Below are 22,051 nucleotides of genomic sequence, written 5' to 3'. Positions count from 1 at the left end.
GTGAAACATCAGCAGGGTTGAAGACGAGTGAATTAGGGGAGATTCAGCCACGGTCCACAGATCCGACAGTCCAACTGAAACACCTCAACTGAAAAATATTCTATAAGGCAAAATATGATCAGCCTCAGTCCCGCAGACAGACCCACTGCCTGGTGTTGAATCAGAACTTTGGAATCCCAAAGACCCAACTTTTTTTTTTTTTTTTTTTTACATAGCTGTTTAAGCCATGGCTTTATTTTTTTTTAAACATCTTAATTTTATTTTATTCAGTGTTCCAAAGATCCGACTTTAAATCCAAACTCCATCATTTGCTAGTTGTGTGGCTGAGAGCAAATTGCGCTATTCTTTTGTTCCCCCATTTTTTTAAATGATGGGAAAATACATATAACATAAAATTTAGCATTTTAATTGTTTTTCAATGCACAGTTCAGTGGCATTATACACGATCCAGACTTCCCCACCATCCATCTCCAGAACCTTTCTTGCCTTGCAAAACAGAAACCCTGTATCCATTTATATTAGTCCGGGCTCTCCACAGCCTCGAAGGCACATCCAGAAATAATGCTTAACCAGATATCTGGGCACCCCGTGGCCATAAAATTAACCATCACACCATTAACACTAGCTCCCTCTTCTCCCTTCCTCCCAGCCCCTGGCAACAACTGTCCTACTTTCTGTCTCTGTGAATTTGACTACTCTCAGCATTTCCCATATGGGGAACCACACCATATTTGCCCTTTGGTGACTGGTTTACCGTTTATTTTACTCAGCATAATGTCTTCAAGGTTTATCCATGCTGTAGCATATGTTGAAATTCCCTTCTCTTTGGGGACTGATTAATATTCCCTTATATGCGTATGCCACATTCTGTATACCGGTTCCTCGACATTTGGTTGCTTCTGCCTTTTAACTATTATGAGTAATCCTGCTCTGAGCATGAGTGAACAAGGATCTTTGGAGATTTCACCCGATCTTTTAGATATATATATATCTAGAAGTGAAATTGCTGGACCTTATGATAATCCTATATTTAGTTTTTGAAGGAACTACTGACTAGTTTTGCACAGTGACTGTAACACGTGCCCAATGGGGCACAGGGCTCCAATCTCCCCACATCCTCTTCTGCCCTTGTTATTTTCTGTTTGTTTGTTTTTTGATAATTGCCGTCCTATAATAGGTGTGAAGCATCATATCATTGGGGTTTTGTCTGTGTTTCCCTACTAATTAGTGCCATCTTTTCATGTGAAGAACAGCCATTTGTGTATCTTCCTTGGAGATAGATCTACTTAAGTGCTTTGTCCACTGGGCTGTTTGAGTTTTCCTGTCGTTGTGTTTTAATCATAAATATACATATATATATTTATTTATCCTGGATATTAATCCCTTATCAGCTAGGATTTGAAAATATCATCTCCCATTTTATGGGTTGCCTCATTCCTCCATTGACTGTGTCTTTCAATGCACACAATTTTTTAATTTTCATGAAGTCCAGTTTGTAGAATTCTTTAATTACCTGTGCCTCTGCTGTTGCATCCAAGAAGTCATTGCCAACTCCAACCTCATGAAGCTGTTGTCCTGTTTACTTCTAAGAGTTTCATCATTGTAGCTCTTATGTGGAGATCCTTGCTCCAACTGGAGCTAATTTTTGTATCTGGCATTAGGTAAAGGTTATTATTTGCAAGCTTATGTCCAGTTTCCCCAGCAGCAAGTGTCAATAAGATGGTCTTTCCTCTCATTGCGTGTCTCTTGGCTCCCTTGTCAACAGTTCATGTGACCAAAAACACAAGAGTTTATTTCTAGGCTCTCTATTCTATCCTGTTGGTCGACATATCTGTCTTTGGGCCAGAACCACATTGTTTCAATTACTGCAGCTTTGTAGTTAAGTTCTAAAGTCAGGGAATGGGAGTCCTCCAACTTTATTCTTTTTCAAGACTGTTTGGGCTATACAGTATTTAAAGCCTTAATTTTGTCACCTGTAAAATGGGGATGATGCTTGCATCTGCTTTACCAGATCCTGTTTGTGTACATGTGGGTATTAGATGAGATAAGGCACAGAAAGCACTTTGCATAGAATATAGTTAAGTTATAGATTAAAATTTTCCATTAATAATATTGATTAGTGATAAAAATGGATATCATTATATTATTATATATTACCATGATAATAATGATGGATAAATATATAATTTTTATTATATATATATATGTATTTATATAGAAACATATAAATATATAAAAGAGATCAAAGAAATGAAAATGATAGATAAAATGATAAAAAAAATTCCTTTAATGAGTTATTGCCTCTTCAAAAGTAACAACTATGATATACTTGCATAATGTAGCCTGCATCCTCAGGAAGACTAAGCCAATTTCTCAGCTTTTATTGGCCCTGTCTCAGCATAAACAAGTTTAGGCTGGCATAGCCAAGTCTGTGTTCAAACCACAGCTCTGCCACATAAGAAGGTTTGTGGTTGTCAGTGATCAAGATGGCACCATGAAAATAAAATCTTTAAAAAGGAAAAAGAAAAGAAAAGGGGTGCCTGGCTGGCTCAGTTGGTTAAACGTTTGCCTTTGGCTCAGGTCATGATCTTGGGGTCCTGGGTATGAGCCCCGCATCAAGCACCCTGCTCAGTGGGAAGCCTGCTTCTTCCTCTGCTCCCGCTCATGCTCTCTGTCACTCTCTCTGACTCTCTCTAATAAATAAATAAAATATTTAAAAAAGAAAGAAACAGAAAAGGTAGCACCAGGAGCTGGTATTCAACTCTGGCTCCTACACTTTCCATTGAACTATGCAATGTGTTCTCATCCACTGTCACAGTCCCAACATTTGCACACTGACTGCCATTCCTTCATCTTCGACTCCACCCCACTCCCTGAACAGAAGGTAACAATCAGAGTCATCGTTTCTGCCTAATATCAAAGCCAGGAGTCTCTCCCCCCACTTTCCAAATTATTCTTGAAGAAAAAGAACTGTTTGAGGGGCACCTGGGTGACTCAGTAGGTTAAGCACCCAACTCTTGACTTGGTTCGGGTCATGATCCTAAGGTCGTGATCTTAGGGTCATGAGATCAAGCCCTGCATGGGGCTCCGTGCTTAGCAAGGTGTCTCCCTCTTGAGATTCTCTCTCTCCCTCTGTCTCCATCCCTCCCCCTCCCAAAATAAATAAGTAAATCTTAAAAAAAATACATACAGAGTAATACCTGCAGTGAAGACGGAGCCAGGTTTAACCCCAACCTCAAATTGCTTCTGTTTCTTGAACTCCTTTCAGAAAGCACACTAGACACAGAAAGAAATTCCAAGTGAGTTAAGTCTAAGTGACAGAGCAACGTTTGCCAAGCACTCTCCTGTTGTGTTCAGAACCTTGCTCCAGGTGCAGGTTGACCGGGACAGTGCTCCCCTCCCTGCCCCAGAGCTCGCTGTAAGCTGGACTGTGGAGCGATCCCAGGACATGGGCCAGCAGACAGGTTCCAGCGGTCTGCTGCCCAGAGGCTAGACAAGGAAAATACCATCATAATGTGTCAGTGAGGGTTCAAAATCAAGGGTCAGGCTCAAGGTCCTTTTTTGTGTACCCTCGTCACTTGCTTCACGTAAGTCTCCATGGCATGAAATAATCTGCGATCGCTGCTCCAGGAAATGTATCTCCTGATTCTGACCTAAAAGGACATGTCTGGTGCCTAGCTTAGTTTCGGGGATGAAGCGAATAAACGTGGGTGATGTATGCATCGTGGACAGAAATAAGGCTCCCCAGAACCTCTTTGTCCTAATTGCTGGCTGTTAAGCTTTGTACTATACCCTGAAAAAAGTGAACAGAATTGCTCTGTTAAATTGGTGAAAAACTGTCCTAATATGAGATAATTGATAGATTGTCTTATGTAATATTTTAATGCAAGGAAATGAAATCATAAAAAAAGAAAACCCACAACACCTTCAGATTGCAGTTTTCCTCTCCACAGAGATTTGTCTTCCCACAGCTGGAAGATAACATCCTTGTTTACCTTGAGTGTCATAGGATTCATCATTCCCTGGAAAGGTGATACTGGGTCTTCCCAGCACAAGCCCTTACTCAGAGAGGAGATGGGAAAACAGAGCAGAAAATCAGTCTTGGAGTTTCATGTTACTCCAGATTTGTGAGAAAAAATTCTATTTACAGACTATAATAACCTCTATTTTTAAAAAGATTTATTTATTTTAGAAAGAAAGAGAAAGGAGTGAGGGACAGAGAGAGAGGGAGAGAGAATCTCAAGCAAGACTCCCACCCCCATGCCAAATGAGAGACCAACACAGGGCTCGATCTCATGATGCTGAGATCATATGCACACACACACACACAACCCACATCCCGTAGCATCACACACCACTTAAAAGATATTGACTGTATTCTTAGCCCCACTACACAGTTTGACAGACTGGGTCACAGTTCTGAACAATGGTAAAATAACTCCTCCAATCTTGGGAAGCTCCAGAAAATTCTGCAGAGTGGTAGGATTTTAACTGCAGCAGGCACAGGATAGCCCTGGCTCTGTTCTTCTACTTTACGGAATAGCTTCCACCCAAAAAGGACTCCACACACGATTCCTCCGATCACACCAGCACATGTGGTTGGTGAACATGGCCTCCATGCCGGGAAAAGCAATAAGCAAAAGAGTATGAACCAATCTGGGCACTGGACCCTGGCCATTCAGCTCTTGGAAAGACAACCAGTTGCTTCCTGTTCATTTTCTCAGACCCTAAGTGACCAAGTCAAAGTCTGAGACTCTCCAGATAAAAGGAACCAGAGAGGTGCATGGAAACTGATATGAAACAGTGGCCAAGAAATGTTTCAAAATGAAAAGGCAATTTGCAGACCATCATATAGTGTGGGTTCCTTTCTGCACAGTGCTTGTGTGCTATTAATGTAGCATATATGTATATTTAGAGTACATTCTGGAAGAATATTACCAGGATTGTGATACAATGATTATTGTTTTGAGGCAGAATTTTAGAATACTTCAATTTCTATTTTACTTTGACATTTAGTTCTTTGATAATAAGCTCATATTAGTTCTGAAATCAGAAAAAAAGTTTTAATTTTAAGGAACAAATATGCAACCTAAGGAGTTCAAACCCATCACTTTTACATATAATCAGACATTATTTTATTAATGACAGAATGAGATACTAAAAGTAAGATTATCTTAGCCCAGATAAGTACCATCAAGGCCCTATTTATTTCCTCATAGCGCCATAATTTAAGCCCCAATAATATAGGATAGTTAATAGGATCTGAATCATTTTTTTGCTCTGACAGGAAGGCACTGAGCAAATAATCAGAATTGTTGAATAAATTCTATATGGAAACTTAGAAACTTGAATCTAGTTTGTATCAAGGTTTCTAATTACTGCAAAGGTCAATGCTGGACTCTACCTCATTTTCCTCTTCTTTTTTCAAATAATATTGCACAAATAGTTACATTCTATTATGTCACTCAATGACAAATAATAAGCATTTCCTTACATTGTTAAAATTCTTCAGCAACAACAGGTGTTGGTGAAGATACAGAGAAAAAGACACCTTCATGCTCTGTTGGTGGGAATGCAAACTGGTACAGCCACTGTGGAAAACAGTATGGAGTTTCCTCAAAAAATTAAACATAGAAATGCCATACCATCCAGTAATTCTACTACTGCATATTTACCCAAAGAATATGACTTTGAAAAGATCCATGCAACCCAACGTTTACCGTAGCTTTACTTACAATAATCAAGATATGGAAGCAGCCTGAGTGTCGATTCACAGATGAATGGATAAAGACAATGTGGTACGTATTAACAATAGAATGTTACTCAGCCATAAAAAGGAATGAAATCTTATCATTTGCAAGATGGGTGGGGCTGGAAAGTATTCTGCTAGGCAAAATAAGCCGGTCAGAGAAAAACAAATACCATATCATTTCACTCATATGTAGAACTTTAGAAACAAAACAAATGAATTAAAAAAAAAGAGAGAGAGAGACCAAAAAACAGACTCTTAAATACAGAGAACAAACTGACGGTTACCAGAAAGGGGGGGGGGTGGGAATCTTCAGAAACAGACTTTAACAACCACGTAATAAATAGGTATAATAGCTATGTAATAAACAGCTGTGTCTTGGTTGATTTGCCCATTTGCCTATCGTTAGGCTTTTAGATCTTTCATTAGCTCTTAGAGATAATCATTATTTATCAATTCATTAATTTCCTAATTTGATGAATCATTTTTGCTCACTTGTTATGCGCCAGTCACTGTGCAAAGTGCTGGAATGCAGCAACCCACAAAGCAGACACAATCTTCCCAGCCAATGGAGTTTATGGTCTGGTTGCAAGACATCAGCCAGCCAAATGCCTACATTGCTGTACACTGCACTGACCACTTGGATGAAAAAGTGGAGTTTGACGACAGCTTATAATTGGAAACCTGACTGCCAGGATCTCAGTTGTGCTTCCCCACCCAAATACATATGTTGAAGCCCTAAGCCCCAGGACCCCAGAATGAAATTAGAATTTAGAAAGATCATTGCGGATATAATTAAGATGAAGGCGTTTGGGTGGGGGCCCCATCCATTATGACTGGTGTGCTTATTAAAAGGGAAAATTTGGACACAGAGACACACACAGGGAGAGTGCCCCATGAACATGAAGACAGGTTACCAACCAAGGGGAGAGAACCCTAACAGATTCTCCCTCACAGCCTTCAGATGGAACCAGTCCTGCTGGTGCCTTGACTGCAGACTTCTGGCCTCTGGCACTCGAGACAATACATTACTGCTATTCAAGCTGCCCACCCCGCCCCCATCTGTGCCACTTGGTTATAGCAGCCCTAGACGCAAGAGGCCTCTCTGAGGAAGTAACGTTAAGCCGGGACCTGACAGATATAGAGGAAAGGAGAATGTGCTGAAATTAAGATGAGGGGTCTCATAGGCATTGGATGTTGGGGTTTATTCTCTGGTCGAGAAGCAGGGAAGTGATATGATCAGGGTGGTCCTTTTGTATTCCAAGATCCACAGAAGATCACAGAAAGTACTCTCACTCTTTTACATAGAAAGAAATCTAACCCAGGGAGTTAGTTGCCTGCAGATTATTGGAAGGGCTGGAAGGACAGCCTGTGGACTGGGCCTCGAGGAGGGGTTTCTGGAACATCACCACAGAGCTCACCCACCAGGGAAGCCATTACGTCTGCTGCAGTCAGGAAGCTGTGGAATCTGGCAAGTGAGGCAACACCTGCTGGTTCCAGAACACACCATGGAGGCAGCAATCCCACGTCCACAAGCCACAGTTTTGACTGTAGCTGCAGAGGCTCTCTGCACCTGTGTCAGCCACACCTACTAGACCCAATGTACAAGACACACCTGTAAAAGCCACACCTGGGAGACCCACATCTATGGGGTGTGTCTCTCTCCCTGCCTCTCTTTGAGCTAACTCACATGGCCCACCAGTACATCTGATTTAAGCTGAGCCTAAGGTGCTTCTGGAAGCCAAGATGCATGGAGTCTGGGAAATAGGGTCTTCAGTTATCAAGCCGCTGCAGGACAGATAGATAGACAGTGGGAGAATGTTGGGACAGACATTAAATTTGCGAGAGACCTGTATCACTTTGGTTATCATGTAGAAGATGATCAGTGGAGGCAAAGGTCAAGGAGGGAGGCCAAGAGGAAGGCAATGATGGTAGTCGAGTGAGAGGTGGCTGTGGGTCAGGTTACGAGGGCAGAGGTAAGATAGAAGCAAGAGGCTTACTTCCTGACAATAATGTCCACAGTCCTTGCTCTGGTCTACTAGGTTCTACCTTCTACTCTGGCCTCATCTCTCCTTTGCCCTTGATCTCTCTGCTCTTTTAGATCCCTGAGCAACACAAGCCTGTCCCTACCACAAGCCTTGGCTCAAGCTCTTTCCCCCACCTGGGCTGTACCACCTTGAGACTTTTGTGTGATTGACTCCTTATCAAATCCCAGACTAAATCCTTCACCTTCAGAGAGACCTCCTCTGACCACCTATTCCCCAGCCAATCTACACATCACACTGCCTCGGTTTTATTTTTTAAAGCATTGATAGCTCAGTGATATCTCCTTGTGTGTTCACCTCTGAGCAGAGACCCCATGTGTCCCCTCATCTCTGAGTCTCTGTGCCTAGAACAGTGCTGGCTACACAAGTGACACTCACAGATGACAACAGGACATGGGGGATAAGAGAGGGAAGAGCCAGTATTGACACTCAGTTTGACACTCAGTTTGCTGGGCTGGACCACTGTGTAGATCATGGCACAGAGATTTGAGGCAAAAAGAAGAGGCAGTGTTTGGGGCAAAAAAGAACACAGAACTGACGTTTCTTATATTTTAAGTTGGAAATGCCTGTGTGGCAGACAGAACAATGCCTTCCCAATGGTGCCCACACCCTAATCCCCAGAGTCTGTACTGTGACCTTATACAGCAAAGAGACTTTGCAGGTGTGACTAAGTTAATGGTCTAGAGATGAGGATGTCACTGAGGTGAGCCCATTGTAGCCCAGGGTTCATTTTATTTATTATTTATTTATTTATTTAAGATTTCATTTGTCAGGTAGAGAAAGCACAATCAGGGGGAGTCGCAGGCCGAGGGAAAAGCAGGCTTCCCCACTGAGCAAAAAGCCCGATGTAGGACTGGACCCCAGGCTACAGGGATCATGACCTGTGCCAAAGGCAGACACTTAACCCAGGGAGCCACCAAGGCATCCCTAACCCAAGAGTTCATCTAAGAGGGAGGCAGGATACCTGGAGATAAAGGAGCTGTGGCCATAGAAGTGGGGGTCGAAGTGACAGGAGGAAGTGGCAGGAGCCAAGGAACATAGGCAGCCTCTAGAAGCTGGAAATGCAAGGAAACAGATCCTCCTGTGGAGCTCCCAGAAGGAAGGTGCCTCTGCCAACATCCTGACTTTAGACTTCTGACCTCAGAACAATAAGATAATACATTTGTATTGTTTTAAGCCACTACATTTGTGATCATTTGCAATAGTACCAATAGAAAACTAAAATCGCCCATAAAACATTGTACATGAAGATGTCAAATAAATAGTCAACGCATCTTTGTTCGAATCTCTAATGATTTTCAGCAGTAGAATAGTGACTCGAAGAGGAAGAACTTTTATATCGTCATATATATCATAAAACTCCTTCACAAACACATCATGCCAATGAGCTCTCTCATCACGTGTGGAAAGGGAGCCATCCTGGCACACACACATCGTTATGTTTGCAAATCTGATAATCAAATAATAACAGCGTCATTCTGGTTTGCATTTCCTTTAACTGTTAGTGAGGCAAAACACTATGCATATCTTTATGAGCTGACTGTCATTTCCTCCTCCAAAAATTACCTATTTCATCTTTTATTAGTTAGGATGACTCCATCCCAAGCAACAGAATACTTAACCTAAAAACAGCTTCAGCAACATAAGGTTATTGAAAAACCTCACATTTGTTGGAAACTTGGCTCAGAGCATCAGTGACTTAAAGGCTGTGGTCAAATGTTCTGTGATTTTCTTTGGGATACCCTCACGGTCACGGCCTGCTGGGGCCCTCCAAGCAGCCAGAGGATGAACCCTTGACTTAGCCCGCTTCACCAGCAAGATGGAAAGAGGAAGGGAGTCCCGCTTGCCCCTCTTTCTCCTGTACTTTCCCCAAAGCCTGAGTCCACATCATGATGTCTCATCGGTCAGAACTGGACACACACCAATATGAATCTGCTAGGCAAGAAGCAAGTGAGGCTTCCTGGCGTTTCTCTGTCTCTACCTCCAGAGTGGGCTTCCCCAGCAGGGAAAAGACATCCCCACATATGCCTGTGCCCATGGCCCTGTTGCAGTCTTGTTACTTTTCTGAGCATTTGCATGAGCTTTACAGAGTAAGGATGCTCAGCCTTCGTCTGTCATTGTCCAGCCAGTGTTGTTCCCTAGTGTGTCCACCTTCTCATTTTGTTTATGGTTACTTTTGTCTTTTCTGTTTTCCAGGTACCAAACGAACTCCGTGATTCTTCAGGAGACCGAAAAGCGTTAGTGTGCCTCCCTACAACTCTCAGAAAGCACCAAGCAAAATCCACTCCAACTGGCCGAGGCCCAGGTGTGGACGATGTCCTCTGTGGGTCTGCGTGGTACTCTACTGTCCCCTACAGGTGCAGGAGCTTATAAATAACACTTTCACAGCTCAGGCTCTCAGGGGCCTGAACTCATCTGAGGCCAGAGACCTTGTTGCAAAGGGCCCGGTTCCCCTCCAAGAAGGACGTGAGGGTAATAAAGATGCCACGCTCTGCTTTGAAGTCCATCATTTTCCATCACGTCCCCTGGGCCATCCGTGGGGATATGCTCCCACTTTTGATTTCTTTGGCCTTTCCAGCTACAAAACAGATCCCGCACACTCATGTTTATTATACCCTGGAGATGTCTGAAGGTCCTTCACGAAGGACTGGGCCCTCCGAGGACCTGGAAGGTCCTCGGGAATAGGATCGCATCATCTGCTTTGGGATCTCTCAAGCACCAAGTACCGGAGGCTCTTCGCTGTGGACCCTTTTGCTAGTACGAAAACATTCCATGAGCACCCGCGTACCCCCACAACACCTGTGCACACACACGTTTTTTAATTTGTCAGGTCTTTTGGGAAGCTCCACACCAGGTCCCAGGTCCTAGAGGTAGGTTCCCAGGATCCCATATCACACCTGATCCCTGTGCCAGGGCTGGACGACTCCTACAGCACTTTGGCAGTTGATGCAGAACAGGAACCCAGCGGCGAGTGTCTACCACGGGTCCTTCATCCCCAACCAGCACACAGATGTTTCTCTTCTTTATCAGTCATTTTTGGCCTGCCTGACCTTTGAGTGTTTGTGATTCCAGAATATTGGATGCCTGCCCAATCAACCTGAGATTGCAAATCCGAATTCTCTGCCTCCCAAATGTCTGCTTTCCCAGCTCCTTCGACGTGGTGGTGGCAGTCTTTTAAGGGATGGCGGACAAAGAGCACCTTTGAACTCCCTATGTAGAACATAGCGGTTCCCTAACTAGACTATATAAGGAACATTTGTTCTTTGTCACGTGGTTATTAACAGTTCTGGGGATCCTTGTGTGAAGATACGTGAAGCTCCTTCCATTAGATTTTCTGTTCAGTTTTTGTGAGAAATGCTTAATAATAACCAATTACAAAAGATAAAGGAGTTTAACATTGTTATGTAAAAGGACAAACCTCCCATGTAACTCAAATCTTCTGGTTTAATCTGCTTCCCTGAGCTCTGATTCCAGAGGCCCAGTGGTCTATGGCTCCCACCAGATGGATGTCCATGGCGGTCGACTCAGCGGTTCCAATCATGATAAAGAGCCACCACTGATTCATGTCTTTGCCAAAACTCATGCCCTCCCTTTTATTCCACCAAACTAGTCACCAAGCTTTCGTCCTTGTGTTCTCCTCCATGGTTCTCAGGTCTGTCGCCTCCACTTCATTCCCACCAACATGGTCCCAGTTAAATCTCCCTTCTTTTAACACTGGGATTACTACACAGGGTCCTCACCTCTCTGTCTCTCTCTCTCTCCTGACCATTCTCCTAGCTGCTGAGGAAGGGATTATGACAAAGCACGGTCTGTCTCCCAACCTCAACAGCACTTCCACGCCTCTGGGTTCAAGACTCTTTTCAGCGTGGCCACCAGTGTCTGCCCACCTTCCTAAGCCCCCACACCCTTGGGCTCCAGCCCCACAAATAGCTCATGGAATGTGTATGACTTGCTTTTGTAAGTCCCCTTTCACCAGCAACTCCTTTTGCCTGTGTTTTAAATTTAATTAATTTAATTTAAATAAATTCAAGCATGGTGGATAGAGGCCCCGAGTGAGGGAGCCAATAAGAGGGGGTGGGTTGTGGGCTCTTGATTGACTGGTTTGCATATGGAAGGCAAACTCCCAGGCCCGTCTTTTGCCTCTCCTAGGAATCAGCTCACCCCCAGGGTTGTTGGTCCCTCTGGTCAGCAAGGCTCTAGATGTCAAAACATCAACTACAGAAACTAGAAAATGTGGTTTAAACTGACTAGAATGCCCTTCCTTTCATCCCTGGCATAACTGGTGGATAGCATGTCATGGCATAAGGCTCAAGACTTTCCCTTGTGGCCTCAGGTAGGCCAGGGAGCACCCCCTGAGCTTTGGTTCCCCATCTGTGGAGGGTCACAGGACAAGATGTGGGTGAAGAGACCAGCTGCCAGCTGCATAACGGGCTCTGCATGGACGTCAGTTTCCTTCTCTCCAGCCTTGTCTTTTTGAGAAACAGCTCAGTGTTCCTTCCTCAGGACATTCTCAGACCCCTTGGCCTGGGCTCCTTGTTCCCCTCAAACCCTCGGGTCACCTGTATCTCAGCACTTAGCCCACCAGATAAGATCTGTCAGTCTGTCCATCTCCTTCCACCTCTTCCCACTGGATGGGTCTTTCGGGGAAAGAACATGACCTCCAGATTCGAATCCTGATGACCCACCACAGACCCTGGTTCCTGCTCACAGCAGCTCACTCCAAAAACATTTAGAAAGTCAATGAATTACTCATGGCTTTGCAATGTCCATGGCCTCCCAAAGGAATGTTCCACGTGGGCCCCTCTGGGGAAAGACACTCATGCTTCTTCACTCGGAATCCTCTGTACTTTCCCCTGCTTGAAGTCAGGCCAGGCCATTAGCACATCTGCACAACGGGCTAGGCAGGCACCAGCTGGGGTGTGTGTGTGTGTGTGTCTCAGCTCAGGAGCTGATTTCCCAAGCACACCCTGCCATGTGTGCCTGCCACAGATGGCCGAGGCACGCCAGCTAATGAGGCAAGGTCACAGGCGCCACGGCCTGCCGGGAAATGAGCCATACAGGCTGCTCACTGATGCCTGGCCACGAGGGGTCCTTGGCTCTGGTCCAGATTTGGGCTCTGCATCCCCCCACTCTGGGAGCCTGCTCCTGACCAAGGCCCCAGGCTTACCCCACAGTAAAGCCAGTTTGCTTTGATTAAAAACCTCAGCCCATAAAAATGGGGGCGCCACATCTAGCAAGGGGGAAAGATCCCATTTTTAATCATTTCTTAATAAGAAAGTGCCATTAAACGCACTTAGGCTCTCACGGTGTAACTGGCAGAATGCTGTTGTGGCCCCAGGCTCGTTAGCTTTTATTACCACTCCACTCTGCTTCTAGAATGACAGCCACAGCCTGAGAGGCTTGGCGGCACTCACAGGCTCCAATCCAGGGAGCAGGCAGGAGTAGAAGCCGGTCCAGCTCCAGAAGCTCCTATCTGTGGGGTCTTCCTTTAGCTCAGCTGTCACTAGGGTGCCTCGTGACATTTGTTCCTGGGAAAGAGAGCAGCTGTTTATGATGTGTGTGCTCCCAGGAGGGCGAGGGGGCGGGAGGGGAGGGAGAGACAGCTGCTGGGCCAGCAGGCCCCCTAATTCTCTAATCCTGCCTGGGCTGCCCGCCCTCGGCACCTCAGATGCCCAGAGCCCTGTGGGGCAGGACATGGCAACAAGCAGCAGGTCAGCCAAGCACACTTCATTCCGTCTTCCAGAAACACTTACTCAGCTGTTAGTATGTGCCCGACAGTAGATAGGTGTGGAGGGTACAAAGAGTAAATAAAGATTGTCTCAAAGTACTGGGGTTCTAGGAGAGTCAAAGAAGGACCAATGCAAAGAAAGGATGACACCATACCCTCAATCAGAAGCGCTTTCGATTCAACCTGGTGGGAGTCAGGTGGACTTCCTGGTGGAGGTGAGGTCTTGCAGAGTGTTGAAGGAGGTATGTTCGTACATGAATAAGTGGAAGGAAGGGAGAGACCAGACTGTCCAAAGGAACAAGCAAGAGAGAAAGGGCACCACCTAGCCAGAACACCATATAATCCAGTCACAGAATGCAGTCCGTCGATCCAGATGAGGTCATATCAATTATATTAGTGCTCAGATGTGAGAAAAATAACACCCAGCTAAAATCACTCAAGCCAGGGTTTTCCAGACTTCAGTGCACACACAAATCACTAGGGATCTTGTTAAAATGAAGATACTGAGTGAGAGGATCTGGGGTGGGGCCAAGTTTATTAGAAATGCAGAACGTGGGGTGCCTGGGTGGCTCAGTGGGTTAAAGCCTCTGCGTTTGGCTCAGGTCATGATCCCAGGGTCCTGGAATCGAGCCCCACATCAGGCTCTCTGCTCAGCAAGAAGCCTGCTTCTCTTTCTCCCTCTGCCTGCCTCTCTGCCTACTTGTGATCTCTGTCTGTCAAATAAATAAATAAAATCTTAAAAAATAAAATAAAAAAGAAATGCAGAACGTAATTGATAATATAATCACTATGAGCTGTGGACCACACTTTGGGCAGCAAGAATTGAACGTCAAGAGGAAGCCTTAATATATCCAGCAAAATACCTGGATCAGGTGGTTCCATGATGGGTTTGGTGGCACAACAATGTCACCACGGCCTCAGGCTTTTCTGTCTCTCTTTCCTGCCATCCTTAGCACCTCGCCCCTCATCTTATATTCTTATAATCAAAAGATGGCCATTACAAGCTCTGGACCTCCCATCCTCCCACAAGAGAATCAAAGACAACAAAGGGCATTTCTCCTCACCTCTTTCATTTCACCAGAGAGGAAAATCTCTCACAGAATAATATTATATTACATATATTATTATATGATATGTATTATATATACAATAAATTATATTATATTATAATTTTCCTCCCAAAATATATATGATATGTATGTAAATAGATAGATAGATACATGTATTTAGAGAGAAAGATTATATGGAATTGGCTCAGTCACAGAGGCTGAGAAGTGCCAGTATCTGCAGGAGGAGTCAGAAGCTGGTGACCCAAGAGAGCCAATGGTGTCATTCCCGTTCAAGACCGAAGGCCGGAGAACAAGGAGAGTCAATGGTGTAAGTTTTGGTTCAAAGGCCTGTGGGCTCTTAAATCCAGGAAGAGCCAGTGTCTTGGTTCAAATCTGCAGGCAATAAAAGCCAATGTTTCAACTTGAAGGTTTTCAGGCAGGCTTTTGTTTCTATTCTGGCCCTCAGTTGATGGGATGAGACTCACCCACATTAGAAAGAGCAATCTGCCTTCCTTAGTCTACTCATTTAAATGTTAATCTCATTCAAAAGCACCATTTCAGAAACACCCAGAATAATGTTTGGCTAACTATGTTGGCACCCCATGGCCTAGGCAAGTTGGCACATAAAATTAAGCATCACACCTCCTGGCAGTCCCTCTCTCTGTTTCATTTTCCAGAACTAAGTCATGTGCCCACTCACTACCAGTTCATGAACCATGAACCAAAGAAAAACAGGGTTCTGTGATGCTTCAAGCAATCATGACTGATCCCACACAATTGAACCCAACTTCTACATGTATACTTCCACCAATGCTGAACTGAACAAAACCAGGGTTCTTTAGCAAAGAAGAAGAGAAAAAGTGGCTATAGGTAGGCAAGCAAGAGAACTAAGATCCAAATAACCATGGTTCTCAGCTCCCACCTCCACCATTAGGCCCTTTCCATGCTCCCATTCATTTCTGGTAATCCCAAAGCAGTGTCCGTTGCTTCCTCATATGCAATCTAGAGTGCTGCTCACTACCTGTATCCTCCTTGAGCCCAGCTCTTCTGTGCAGCCTCCACTGCTCCACACTGTAGATCTCTGTTGATGGATCCCAGACTTGATGTGACCCAACATCTTGGCAGACCCTGAGAATGGAGAATGAGAATGGCTCCCTATCAGGTTTGCTTGACTGGAAAGTGCTGAAGTTCAGGGAATTGTTCTACAGATTAGCACTCGTGGTCTTTCCCTTCCCAGAGCTCACATCTTATCCTAAGGGCTGGCTCTACATGCCAGACTCCAGGCTGTTCCTAAAAACACTACCTCCCCTTCTGTCTTGTATGGATCCACTGATGAATTTTCTCAAATGCCTCAGAGCCATTCTTTGTACTGTGACTCCCTTCTACCAGCACATCTCCATGACCTGATCATGACTCCTGAATTGCGTGTAGCTCAGTTTCAGATATATTTGGAGTGTTTTCCACAGGGAGTTTCTCTGCCCTCATTTAAATCAGTGGCCATAGATATGTGGGGTGGGTGGGGGAGAGATATCACTTACTCTATGCACCAGACATCCCGATCTCAGCTGTCTCAAGATGAAGTGTTCAGCTATATGTGACTATATAGTAGTTTTTAGTGTAGTTAAAAGTGGAGTGGAGGATACATCAAGAAATGAAGTTGGAGGGAACGCCTGGGTGGCTTAGTCATTTAAGTGTCTGCTTTCAGCTCAGGTCATGATCCCAGGGTCCTGGAATTGGGTCCCACATTGGTCTCCCCGTTCAACAGGGAGCCTGCTTCTCCTTTCCCCTGCTTGTGCTCTCTGTCTCTCTGTCTCTCTCTCGAACAAATAAATAAAATCTTAAAAAAAAAGAAAAAGAAATGAAGCTGGAGTGGTGTGCAAAGATATTCATTCACTCAATCATTCAACAAATATTTACCGAGCAGCAACTCTGTGCCAGGTACTTTCCTGGACACTGAATGCAATGAGACAGCCATGCTCCCTACCCTCATGCAGTTTACTTTATGGATCACAGAGTTATCCTAGATACATACTGAAGAATTTGGAGTTCTCTAAAAGGTCACAGGGAGCCAAGTGATATAGGATTTAATCACATAAAGGCATAATTAATTAATGGCATTTGTAACAGTTCTCTTTAGGACCCATGCAGAGGTTGAACTAGAGGAAGTAATAACTAAAGGCAAGATGACTATTGTCCATGCAGTTACTTAGGTGAAAAATGATCAAGGTCAGATCCAAAGCAGTGGTCACTGGGTTGAGGAGAAGGAGATAAGTACAAAACACATAAAGGAGGCTGAGTCTACAGGATTTCATGAGCTCACAAAAGACATGACATGAGAGTGATGGCAGAGAGGGAAAAGTCCACAGAGACCCCTCCACTCAGGAATGGAAGGATGGATACCAGTTTCAGGGAAACATGTTAATTTAGTTTTGATCACATTGAACCTGGATCATTGGTAGGACACGAGCCAGGCCCATCATTGTTAGATTACAGTCTTAGATTCAAGAAAGAAATTTAGTTTTCACAAATTCCAGAATCAGGAGTCATCATCATGTAATTTAAGTTATTTATATGGATGAGATTCCCAGGGAAAGAGAAAGGATGTAGTTTAGGACAGAAACTTTGAAATAATATTTCAGGGCCTGTGAGAGGAGGGAGTCTGAAAAGGGCCCCGAGAAGGAGTAAAAAAATCAAGAGACAACAGAGCCTTTCCAAAAGGAAGTAGGCAATTCATTTGGGACATTTTTATTGAATATTTCCTATGTAATGGGCACTGTTCTAGGCCCCAGCAGTGAGGGACAAGGCCAACCTTCATGAGGCCATCAGTCTACAAGAGAAGATAGGCATGAATCAAGGAAGTAGGAAGTCCTGAAAAGATGGCAAACCAGTGCCCATTGCTAGCCCCCTTCACCAAGTACAACCTTGGAGATGCCAAAGATCTGCAAGAAAAAGGTATAAAGTTGAACAACTGAAGTAAAGATGGTGACTTACTCTTAGGGAAGGGAGAGGGGGTATTCATTTTGTACAGAGCGGCCTGGTCAGAGGCAGGCATAGTACCACCACCGGAGAAGAGACTAATATGTGTTCCTTTCTCCTCCATAGGACCTGGGTGCTTGATGCCTGCCTTACAGCCCCTGTGATGAGGAAACACCATAGTAAATTTGTGGCAACAATAGCAGCCAGGGGGAAGAGTGGGGGACACACATAACAACCAAGGAAAACTGATTAGCCCCTGAGCTTTCCTGAACCCCTGGCCCTGAATGCCCCACACCTCAAAGACTGGGTAACTGCAACAAGGAAGACAGTTGCTAAGAATGCCAGGGGAGAGTGTAGTAAAGATCCATCTGAGACAAGAATGTCTTGTGAGGGACACTAAATGGGTGTCCTCAAGAACTGAACACAGTACCATGAGGTCTCCATCCTAAGGCACACATCACCATTGTAAGCCAGGTTTATCACAGAAGGACATGAACAGGTAGCAGTTACTAAAACAACATCAACAATCCTCATATTATCTAAAATGTTTGTTTTTCCATTAAAAAAATTACCTGCAGGGGTGACTGGGTGGCGCCTTTGGCTCACATCATGATCTCAGGTCCTGGGTTCAAGCCCCTCCTTGGGCTCTCTCCTCAGCAGGGAGCCTGCTTCTCCCTCTCTCTCTGACTCTCTCTCTGCCTGATCTCTCTCTCTCTCTGTCAAATAAATAAATGGAATATTTTAATAAAATTACATGCTAAAAACAGGAAGTTGCAGTCTGTACTCAAGGGAAGGAACATAGTCAACAGAAAGTGACTCTGAGAGGAATCAGATGTTTGATTCAGTAACAAGAATTTCAAAAGGGCTAGTATGAATATGTTCAAAGAAGTAAAGGAAACTGTCAAATAATCAACAGAAAATATTCTATCAATGACTGTTATGGACTGAATGTTTGTGTTCTCCAAAATGCATATGTTGAAGCTCTAACCCTCAATGTGACTGTATTTAGACATAGTGATAGTGAGGAATCCTGTCATGAAGGTTAAATGAGATCACAGGCTTGGGCTGGTACCCATAGAAGAAGAGGAAGAGGCATTCTTCGTTCTTTCTCTCCACCAGTGCGAGAGCTCAGCAAGAAAGCAGCTGTTTGCAAACTGGGAAGAAAGTCCTCACTGGACATCCATCTCGCAGGTCCTTGATCTGGAACATCTAGACTTCAAACTGAGAAAATAAACATTGTTTAGACCACCTAATCTGTGGTATTCTATTATAGTAGCCTGAACATATTAATACAACGACTTCACAAAATCTCAATAGAGGAATAGAAACTATTATAAAGATTTGAACAGAAATTTTATAGTTAAAAAATACAATAACTGAAATTTAAAACTCACTAGAGAGGCTCAGTGGGGATTAGAGTTGGCAGAAGAATCAGTGACATTGAAGACTGATCAATGGAAATTATCCAAACTGAAGAACCGCAAGAATTGATTTGAAGAAAAATAGACAGAGGTTCAAAGTCCAGCAAGGTACAACAACATACATGCAGTGGGAGTCTAAGAAAAACAGGAAAGGAAGAGAAAGAATAGGAAAATTATTTGAAAAAGTAATTGTCAAGTAAATTTTTCAATCTCCAAAATTTTTATAAATATGATGAATAATCCATCAGGGAAATATCATATTAAATAGTGTATTTGCAACTGACAAGAGAGTCTCAAAATACATAAAGAAAAAACTGACAGGACTGAAAGGAAATAGAGACAATTCAACAATTATAGACGGAGAATTCAATACTCCTTTCTCAGAAATTGATTGACCTAGACAGAAACTCAATATGAATATAAAGACTTGAACATTCCTCCCCAAAATATCAGAATTAGACATTCAAATACACATTAGGGATTCTCCAGAATAGACCATATGCTAGACTCTTAAACAAGTCTCAGTAAATATAAGAAGAATTATTTAATAGCACATGTGTTTTCTAGTCCCCACAGAATTAATCAGATGTCAAAAACAGAAAGAAAATAGGGAAATCACCAATAATTTGGAAGTTAAACAATACACTTCTAAGTAACCCTGGATCAAAACAGAAATCACAAGACAAATTTTAAAATATCTTGAATAGGGGGCACCTGGATGGCTAAATCGGTTAAGCAGAAAACTCTTGATTTCGGCTCAGGTCATGATCTCAGGGTCTTGGGATAGAGCCCTGTTGGGGATTTGTATTGGGCTTCACGCTCAGCTGTGAGTCTCTCTGAAGATTCTCTCTTTCCCTCTGCCCCTACCTGATTTGTACACTCTCCCTCTCTCTCTCTCTGTAAAATCAATAAATCTTTAAAAAATATCTTGAGGCATTAGAGAGGAGTAGGGAATTTGGGTAAATTGGAAGGGGAGGTGAACCATGAGAGACTATGGACTCTGAAAAACAGTCTGAGGGGTTTGAAGTGGCGGGGGGGTGGGAGGTTGGGGTACCAGGTGGTGGGTATTGTAGAGGGCATGGCTTGCATGGAGCACTGGGTGTGGTGAAAAAATGATGAGTACTGTTTTTCTGAAAATAAATAAATTGAAGAAAAAAATCTTTTTTTTATTTTATTTATTTATTTTTTTAATTTTTTTTCCAATTTATTTATTCTCAGAAAAACAGTATTCATTATTTTTTCACCACACCCAGTGCTCCATGCAAGCCGTGCCCTCTATAATACCCACCACCTGGTACCCCAACCTCCCACCCCCCCGCCACTTCAAACCCCTCAGACTGTTTTTCAGAGTCCATAGTCTCTCATGGTTCATCTCCCCTTCCAATTTACCCAAAAGCACATACCCTCCCCAATGTCCATAACCTTACACCCCTTCTCCCAACCCCCCTCCCCCCAGCAACCCACAGTTTGTTTCGTGAGATTAAGAGTCACTTATGGTTTGTCTCCCTCCCTATCCCATCTTGTTTCATGGATTCTTCTCCTACCCACTTAAGCCCCCATGTTGCATCACCACTCCCTCATATCAGGGAGATCATATGATAGTTGTCTTTCTCCGCTTGACTTATTTCGCTAAGCATGATACGCTCTAGTTCCATCCATGTTGTCGCAAATGGCAAGATTTCGTTTCTTTGGATGGCTGCATAGTATTCCATTGTGTATATATACCACATCTTCTTGATCCAGTCATCTGTTGATGGACATCTAGGTTCTTTCCATAGTTTGGCTATTGTGGACATTGCTGCTATAAACATTCGGGTGCACGTGCCCCTTTGGATCACTACGTTTGTATCTTTAGGGTAAATTCCCAGTAGTGCAATTGCTGGGTCATAGGGCAGTTCTATTTTCAACATTTTGAGGAACCTCCATGCTGTTTTCCAGAGTGGTTGCACCAGCTTGCATTCCCACCAACAGTGTAGGAGGGTTCCCCTTTCTCCGCATCCTCGCCAGCATCTGTCATTTCCTGACTTGTTGATTTTAGCCATTCTGACTGGTGTGAGGTGATATCTCATTGTGGTTTTGATTTGTATTTCCCTGATGCCGAGTGATATGGAGCACTTTTTCATGTGTCTGTTGGCCATCTGGATGTCTTCTTTGCAGAAACGTCTGTTCATGTCCTCTGCCCATTTCTTGATTGGATTATTTGTTCTTTGGGTGTTGAGTTTGTTAAGTTCTTTATAGATTTTGGACACTAGTCCTTTATCTGATATGTCGTTTGCAAATATCTTCTCCCATTCTGTCAGTTGTCTTTTGGTTTTGTTAACTGTTTCCTTTGCTGTGCAAAAGCTTTTGATCTTGATGAAATCCCAAAAGTTCGTTTTTGCCCTTGCTTCCCTTGCCTTTGGCGATGTTCCTAGGAAGATGTTGCTGCGGCTGAGGTCGAAGAGGTTGCTGCCTGTGTTCTCCTCAAGGATTTTGATGGATTCCTTTCTCACATTGAGGTCCTTAATCCATTTTGAATCTATTTTTGTGTGTGGTGTAAGGAAATGGTCCAATTTCATTTTTCTGCACGTGGCTGTCCAATTTTCCCAGCACCATTTATTGAAGAGGCTGTCTTTTTTCCATTGGACATTCTTTCCTGCTTTGTCGAAGATTAGTTGACCATAGAGTTGAGGGTCTATTTCTGGGCTCTCTATTCTGTTCCATTGGTCTATGTGTCTGTTTTTGTGCCAGTACCATGCTGTCTTGATGATGACAGCTTTGTAATAAAGCTTGAAGTCCGGAATTGTGATGCCACCAACTTTGGCTTTGTTTTTCAATATCCCTTTGGCTATTCGAGGTCTTTTCTGGTTCCATATAAATTTTAAAATTATTTGTTCCATTTCTTTGAAAAAGATGGATGGTACTTTGATAGGAATTGCATTAAATGTGTAGATTGCTTTAGGTATCATAGACATTTTCACAATATTTATTCTTCCAATCCAGGAGCATGGAACATTTTTCCATTTCTTTGTGTCTTCCTCAATTTCTTTCATGAGTACTTTATAGTTTTCTGAGTATAGATTCTTAGCCTCTTTGGTTAGGTT

At 43.5% G+C, this 22,051-nt stretch overlaps 1 long non-coding RNA gene and 1 pseudogene across 1 annotated transcript; one reads left to right on the top strand and one right to left on the bottom strand.

Annotated features, from left to right (window-relative positions):
- Positions 1 to 1,404: 1,404 nt before the first annotated feature.
- LOC122906981 lies at positions 1,405 to 15,697 on the bottom strand. Its single transcript, XR_006384654.1, has 3 exons — positions 15,593 to 15,697; positions 3,201 to 3,276; positions 1,405 to 1,651 (listed from the first exon to the last, which is right to left on the bottom strand). It is a non-coding gene; the product is annotated as an uncharacterized LOC122906981 (long non-coding RNA).
- A 1,750-nt stretch (positions 15,698 to 17,447) lies between these two features.
- Positions 17,448 to 22,051, top strand: part of LOC122907421 — a 31,267-nt pseudogene continuing 26,663 nt past the window's right edge.

This window comes from Neovison vison, chromosome 5 (assembly GCF_020171115.1).
Source record: "Neovison vison isolate M4711 chromosome 5, ASM_NN_V1, whole genome shotgun sequence".
NCBI classification, from domain to species: domain Eukaryota; kingdom Metazoa; phylum Chordata; class Mammalia; order Carnivora; family Mustelidae; genus Neogale; species Neogale vison.
This window is presented reverse-complemented; position numbering and strand designations above follow the sequence as displayed.